Source organism: Talpa occidentalis, unplaced genomic scaffold, assembly GCF_014898055.3.
Source record: "Talpa occidentalis isolate TD23 unplaced genomic scaffold, MPIMG_talOcc4v2.1 talOcc4.5, whole genome shotgun sequence".
Taxonomy (NCBI): Eukaryota; Metazoa; Chordata; class Mammalia; order Eulipotyphla; family Talpidae; genus Talpa; species Talpa occidentalis.
The window spans coordinates 124,169,798-124,178,437 of NW_023604861.1; positions in this window are offsets into that span (position 1 = coordinate 124,169,798).

An 8,640-nucleotide genomic window follows, 5' to 3' on the forward strand; every position below is an offset into this window, starting at 1 on the left:
TCCTTACATAAATATGAGTCCTCTCAATCAAGTCTTAAATAAGTCTTTAGTGGTATTTAAGTTGTAAATTTTACTGTTAAACTTAGAGGTAACCATTCTGCCAATCAGATATTATAGGCTTTTGTAGTCAGCTCAATTCAAGCATATTGGGAAACCAGACAATGGCACATGCTCTTGCTACTTCTCTATTTATTTATTTTAAGATTTATGTTTATTTATTTATTTATACATGCACTGGGTACAGTCAGAAGCACGGGAGGGTGAGAGAATTCACCAGAGCCAGAGCAGGGAGCAGAGCAGGCAGAAGGACCGAAGTACACTGCTGAGGGGAGCAGTGGGTGGCAGGAGAGGTCTGCGTGCCATGTGGGACCCTCCTCCTCCGGTGGTCGGGGAGCAGCCGGGGATCAGACCGGTGCTGCAGAGGCCGCGGGCAGCTTCGCAACCCAGCGCTCAACCGCTGCGCCACCAGGGAGGCCCTCTTGCTACTTCTCTTAAACAGAGACAGGCCTAGATGGCATGCCTGAGCAGAGGCAAGATTTGTCCTTTAGATTTAGTGTTAGGGCCTCCCTGGTGGTGCAAGGGGTTAAGACGCAACCTATGAAGCCCTCAGCAGCCGCAGCCACTGCAGCACAAGCTTGATCCCCAGCTGGTCAGGGAGCAACCCACATGGCACAGCAGACCTCTCCTGTCGTGCCCGCTGCTCCCCTCAGCAGTGTATTTCAGTCAATCTGCCTGTTCTGTTCCCCACTCTGTCTCTGGTGAATCCTCTCACCCCCCACACCTCTGGCCTATACCCCAGTTCTTGTATGCATAAATAAATAAATCTTAAAAAAATATTTAGTTTTAATTTCTCTTCAGTACATATATGAGAGAATAATTAAGGCACCACAGTTACCGGCAAAGCCAATAGTCACGTCTTCAGTCATTTTAGCCCCCAAATTACACAGCCAGGTATAACCAAATGCCTCTGCCCCTGCTGTGACTAATAACCCCTCTTCCCCCATTTTAACCCCACTACCCAACCCCAGTGCATGCTCTCTTTGTGTGCTTGATCGCTCTCTCCCCTTCACCCCCTATTTTCTCTTAAGCTAACTAATATAATTAATATAATTCTGGTATATCCTTCAAGAGATGGTAAATTAAACACCTAGTAATTGGAGGAGTTAACTGGCTATATAGAACTGTTAACTGTAAGGCAATTAAAGTTGACTAATTGTTTATCTGTGACCCTTCTTTTTCCTTGTAATTAGATTACAGGGCCAGCTGTCTATTTAGGTCAGTCCTAGTTTGTTACAATGAAACCACACTATCTACATACTTGAGATTGTTTCTCTTTTAGTTTTCTCCCAGCCTGCTCATTCAAACCAGAAGATAATTAAATATCTTTGTTGGTGAAGAAAAGTATACAAAATGTAAAAGTTTCCTATGAAACAATTTTAATGTTTTGTTTCTAATGATGATTGTTCTTCTGATACAGTATATCTAAATTCTGTATGAGTCACCATTTCAGTTGGAGGTTTACTTCTGGATGATGTCCTAAGTCTCAATTGGTTTTGGTACATAAAACATTATTATATTTTCTAATGTAATTATAAAATGAGTAGCTCTTTCCTAAGACTACATGAAAATTAACACCATGTATCTCCTGAAATCAAAACCAAGTGTCTGTGAGCTGTGAAAAATACTTTTTAGAGTGACATCTAATACCAATAGCTCTTTTTATGTGTGGAATGCTGCCTAAGTAGAATACTTAGGCGTTATTAAGTCTTGATTTTAAACCAAGATTTGACTTAAGCTGGTTTAAACTCGATTTAAATGAATCTACAATAAGTTTGTGATTGCAATGCCCCAGTGATGTTTGTTATTTAAGGAAACCTCACAGTGAATAGAACTCTAAAACAAAGTGAATTCAGAACCAATTAAGTATTTATGAAACCTTTAGTGTATTTGAGTCTGAGCTGAGGAAGACACAATCTTTCCAGCTTTCCAATAGTTTAATTGTTGTGTGGGGAAAGGAACACAAAATGATTTGGATAGTGGAGAAAGTATTAGCTTGGAGGTGTGAGGCCCAAGTAGCTGAATAATATTTGACAAATCAAGCTTTCTAAGCTTTGGTTTCATTACCTACAAAATCAGTCTATTAATGAATGATTTCCAAAACTCCTTCCAGCTCTAACAAGTCTTTGATTCTAGGACACACAAATGAAACCCAAATTGTAACATAATATTGTACAGGCTGTCCCCAACTTAGGAACTGGATCAACTCCAAAAGGTCAATTGTTTGGAACACAGAATATATTTTCCCACAGAGACTGTGGTACAAATGGTGGTTAAATTCCCAGATCAGTCTGCAAAATCAATTTAATCCTTAATGTAACTGTAGAAGAGTATCCATGGTAATATGGACTCTCACCACCAATTATAAGAAAGTTTATGGGGAAAGCCATTGAGAATTCTAATTTGGCATTGCAGAAAACTTCTCTCAGTGTTTTCCACTACCCTGAGCAATAGGCATGGTTATAATTCTAGTTCTAATTCACAGGCAGACAGGGGCCCTGATTGTGAGACAAAGGCTGGACAGGCAGCTTAGAGTGAGGGAGGCTCTGATATTTCTGATCCCATAGGGTGTTGGTGGGGTGCTGATTACTGTTCATGGTGTCTGGAGGTTTGGTTGCTAGGAAGGAGTTGGCTCGAAACCAAAGGATGGGGAATGAAAGGCAGAAAGAAAAAAGGGCATGAATATATGAGCTAGGAACTTTTTAAAAAGGTACAATTACTTTTAATCTTACTCACACTGCAGTTGAGCAAGTTCAGATCTAGGAAGATTAAATTGCATTGACTTAACTGCAAAGCTAGGACTTTAATCTGGAATTTACAATTCTCAGCTACGTGCCTATCTATCCCTCGCTCCCTCTGATTTTTACTTAAAAGCAACAGCACTGTGCAGACTACTCTTTCCATTTCTCTCCTTCTTACTCAGGAATCCCCTAGAGCCTGCACCATCATGCCCATCCTCATCCTATTTTTTATTATCTGGTCTTCCAGGGTGGCAGAGTCAATGATCAGCAGAACATTTTCCTGTTTTACCTCAATGCAATTTAACAGTGCCACCAAGAACTCTTTCTAGTTGCTAGAAAGAACAACTTTCTAGTTGCTAAAAAGGTTATTCTAATCCCTCCCTTCCAATCCAGGTTGGAACAAACCACCCAAAAGGAGGTGATTGAGGGCCTCCTTGGTGGCGCAAGGGGTTAAGACGCAACCTATGAAGCTGTCCACAGCCACCGCAGCACAAGTTCGATCCCCAGCCAGAGAGATACCCAAATGGTGCAGCAGCCCTCTCCTGGTTTGCCTGCTGCTCCCCTCAGCAGTGTATTTCAGTTGATCTTCCTGTTCTGCTCCCCACTCCGTCTCTGGTGAATCCTCTCATTCCCCACACCTCTGGCCTGTATCCCAGTTCTTGTATGCATACATAAATAAATCTTAAAAAAAAAAAAAAGGTGATTGAGCAATCTCATATTTGGGTAGTTGTATGATCCGTTTTTTTTAAATTGAAGTTTAATTGACACATATATTAGTAATTCAGGTGGATCAGTGCCATTCAAAAAAAGTGACTGCTTGTTTTCAGTCACCTAGGGAGCTTTTCAAAATACCAAAGTTTGCTATCCTTTCCTTCCCCCAAGAAAGTCATATCTAATTCTCAGCACTGGAAGCAGAGGATTACATTTTTTAAAAAAAGATTTATTTATTTATTTATTTATGCATACAAGAGCTGGGGTGTAGGCCAGAGGTGCAGAGAGGTGTGAGGCTTCACCAGAGACAGAGTAGGGAGAAAAGCAGATGGATCTACTGAAATACACTGCTCAGGGGAGCAACAGGCAAGACAGGAAAGGTCTGCTGTGCCATGTGGGTCATCTCCCTGGCTGGGGATGGAACTCCTGCTGCAGTGGCTGTGGATAGCTTCATAGTACTGAGACTTAACCCCTGTGCCACCAGGGAGGCCTCATATGTTGGAATTTTATACAACAAAAGCAAACACACAAACTCAGTCTACCCATGTAATGTAATAATGAATCTCATAGACATTATAATGAGTGAAAAAAAGAAAGGCAAAAAATATCTACTATCTTTTATGTAGAATTCTATTTTATGATATTCAGAAACAGATAAAACATGAAATAAGTGAGAACAGAATTTACTCTGGGACATAAGGCTATTGACTGGGAAGGGGCAAATGAAAACTTTCTGGAGTGCTGGAGTATCCTTTATGTTAATCTAGTTTTGGTTAATCAAGTATATATTTATATGTAAGTGTATCAGAATGTCTACTTAAAATGTATATGTGTATATTTATATTTATCCATCTATCAATGTCTAAAACATCAATTAAGAATATTACAGGAAATTAAAATTTTCTTATTTTTGCTATGTGTTTTCTAAACCATCTCACCTTCTACTCAGTTGTATTTTCCAAAACATCTACAATGAAGACATGATAAATTTTAAGGAGAGAAAAACAAAACAGAATTGATTATTTTTAAAAACTAGAGTTGAATCTCAGCTACCTATCCAGATTTAGTGCCCTGAACCCTGGGCCTAGCTAAAAATAGTTTAAAGCCTGGCCAGCCAGTGACCTGCAACTGGGCTATGTTTAGCAGAAGCCAGCAAGCAAGTGAGCTGGGGTGGAGCCAAGTGAGGTACCCCGCGGGCCAGGGAGGCATGGCCAGGGAGGCATGGCGCTCTCCCAGCAGGCTGTTTCGACTGTACTTATCACCAGCAATTCTGCTGTTTCTCCACTGCAGCCCAACAACTCTTGGCTCACAGTTTACTGGGAGGTGAAAATGAGAGTAAGGGACAAGTCTCCAAAGTGACCAGACGGGGAGAGGTCCAGGCCTGGGAAGTAGATGGGACATCAGGGAAGTCAGAGTAGAAAGCTCTGGTTAGATCTTCCTTCACCAGAGTAGACATTTAATTTTTGTGTTTGCAAAAAATGTACTCATTTTTCAACAACCAAGTTTTAAATGTTATGCTTAAGGAAAGCAGTTGCAGGATTATTTAGATTGTAGGGATGAAAAATTCCCTGAATAGTTTTGCTGCTGAATCAGCCTAATGCTAAGAATTAACATCACTTAACCTCTTCCTTCTTTAATGTGCCATCTAAGCTGCAGGAATGACTGGTGTAATTATCAGTGTCATAGAGATGTTGAGGTTTAATTAATGTTTATAACTGGTCTGAAGTATTCAGATGAAGAGGGTTGATAGAAATTGGTTCTGTTCTAAGTTCTACTTGCAAGCTCTGACAACTTACAGAGCAGGGTATGTGGTCCTCTCATTCCAAAGGTGCTCTCATGCCAGTATGGTACTGCCAGAATGCCACCTGATTTTAATGAGAATTGCCATCATTCAGCCAATACTGGCAGAAAGGACTTTGTTCCTACATTTTGTTCATTATTTAGAGGAAGGTGTAAATGTGAGGGTAATTCATAAATGTGAGGTGTAAATGTAATTCATAGCAAGTGATGACATCCAGGGGGATGACTTTAAACAAATTGGTTTGCTGCTGTTGTCAGTAGGGAGAGAGCTTTTAGCCCCAAAGTAGATGCAATCTACTTTCAAGACAGATATGCCACTCTGATACCAAAGGCAAACTTTAAATCACTGAGGATGCCATTAGAAACCCTTCTAAAAGTAAATCCATTCTGCTACTTGAGGTGGAAATGGCTCAGAATACAACTTTTTCCACCCTTAAGAAACAGAAACCTTGAAATATCACCAGTGTAAAATAATCTGGGAGATGCTACTAAGACTGTCACGGGAGTAATACCTCCCTTACACTGGTAACTAATAAACTTAACATTGCTTGATTTAAAAAAAATAAATAAACTCTTTGGCAAACTGGAATGTGGTGGACTGAATGACAAGAAGACAATGAAGATAATGGTGGTGAAAATAATATTAAGTACATATTGAGGGCTTACTAGGAGGGCTTTGCAAGTCTTGACTCATTTGATTCTGGCAATAATCCTAGAAGATAAGACCTATTATTATTCTTGTTTTGTAGACAAAGAACCTGATGTTTCTTTGCTTAACAGGAAGTTAAGTAACTAACCTGTCTAAGGTTATATTGTTTAGAAGCTAATATTGGTTTTCAAAACATTAGTGTGCCTACAGTATCCTAGAAAATGAGTTACAATTCATTTCCCAGTCCAAGGTTAGAAATGTTGGACAGTCTAGAAACATTAATTTCAAATAAATACCTAAGGTGATTTTACTGTCGGTAGCCTTGAGACAATCCTGTGAGAAATGATAGCCCAGATATAGAAAAAGGAGAGATTGGGAGTAAAATTTGCCAGTATGTCTCCAAGCACTGGTCTTCCCTATCCAACTCAGTAGTAGATAATTTGTCCAGCCAGCACTGTATGTCCTGGTAGTGAAAAAAAATCGGTATCTGGATGCCATTGCTTGATGAAACTAGCTCCTCTTTAAAACATCTAACTTGACTTGTCCAGGTTCCATATTTGACATTTAGCCTTCTGAGTTTAAGTTCTTAAACATATTTTCCTAACATGAAGATATAACATATTAACATATTATTGATCAACAGACATGAATTTTATAATAGTTGGCAGTTGAATACACAGTGTTGTACTTTCTAGTCTATGATAACTCTGATTAATGTGAACCAACTCCCCAGAACCAGCTTCCTCCCACACAAACCAAGAGCAACGAATTTATGACACAGCAAACCTCAGGAACAACTTCCATTTGAGGCCTGGTTCATCTTTTCCTTAGCATACCTATCACTGAGCTGGAAAACACGTTCTGAGATCTAGAATCCTGATAGCTCCCTCCTTTCAAAAGGGTCAATTTATCAAGTTTAATAAAAAAGTGCATAAAAAGTCATTCACCGAGCCTCCCTGGTGGCACAGGGGTTAAAGTCTCAGCACTATCAAGCTATCCAGCCACTGCATCATGAGTTCAATCCCTGGCCAGGGAGCAATCCACACAGCGCAGCAAACCTCTCCTGTCTCGCCTACTGCTCCCCTCAACAGTGTATTTCAATCTGCCTGTTCTGTTCCCCACTCTGTCTCTGGTGAACCCTCTCACCCCCTACACCTCTGGTCTGTACCCTAGTTCTTGTATGCACAAATAAATAAATCTTTAAAAAAAGACTTACACTGAGAATCTTTATTAGATATTTATCATTATTAGCTTAATCTCATAAGTTATTACACTATGAAATCAGGAAAACTTGTTTAAGAGCTTGAATTCAAGTAGTTAAGTCTCAAAATACAATAAAAACGATAATACTGAAGGTTTTCTTTCTGAAGAGCGCAAAAATACGTTGTTGGCCGTAAGTGCGGTAATAGTATCTTTGAAAAAAATTGGTAATAGAAGATGAAGTTCCCTTCTAAGAGTTAAATCTGTAATGTGCACACATGTGAACACACACACACACACATACATTATAAGTAGACGAAAGAAATAAATTGAGAGATAACCAGTGTGTAACTGAAGACTTTGGGAACACTTGTAACTTCAGCCAAGGTGACCTGGGGGTAATCTCAGGATGGCAAGCACCAAATGTGACTTTCATTTAACAAGTGGAAAACTACTCAATTGCCTGGAGAAAGCCTGGATGAACAGAAGCTGTGGGCAGAGATTCTGTCAGGTTATGGCACAGAAATCTGTTAAGGGGAGAAGGCCTTTGTCCTAAGAGTTGAGCTCTCGGGTCTCTGTGACCAACGTACCCTTTGATAAACTATCCTTACCCTTATCCACATGTCCTTACTCAGATTTCATGCTCTGATACAGCAGGGTTCCTGTGTTCTCTGCCTGTCTATAGGGAGCAAATGCCCTGGTCTGTTAGCTGGTTGCATTTATCATGAGAATGGAATAAACTTGAATCCTGTCTATACAGTGTTCTCTATGAGCTTTGGTTGGTGTGAATCTATCCCCTGATATAAAGTCCTAGAGTGGAGTGACTTGTGTTGGCTTCATAATGTATGGCAAAGAGTGGACCAGAATTTATAATGCATGTGACAGGGTTTGAGAAGAAGCTACCTAGGGCAAGCTCCATTCCTTTCCTCATAATCACTGATTATCTAACTCACATTACCTCGTGATGGAATAATGAGTGAGGCCAAGAATGAAAGCTATCAAGATATCAGATGGGCTCCAGGTCCAAATTTGCTCTTATGGTTGTCTACTGCAATGATTTTCAAGTGGCGCGATGGATAGGGAAGGTTGTGGTGCAGAGTGGGCACTGTATACTTTGAAAAAAACTCTCCCTCCCTTCCTCCAGTTGAAATTCACTGATCTACAATCTCATTTTGTTTTGTGTCTTCTCGAAACTTCTTCAGACAAAACAAAGCAAGGAGACATGAGTTTTACAAACCAAAGTGGAGAATAGTTCTACCTATTTAGAAGTGGCCAGAGAAGAGCTGTAAAGAACAGAATGATTCTTGAATCAGCAAACCCCACCAACTTAGATGATGCAAACCAAGAGATGGTGGCTGAGGTCACCCTCATTCACTGGCAAGAAATTGCCCAATAAATCATGAGACACGAATGTGTTGCAGACTCAAAGCCATTTCAAAAGGATCAGAGACAAATTTCATTAGAATTTGAATTTGTGGCAAC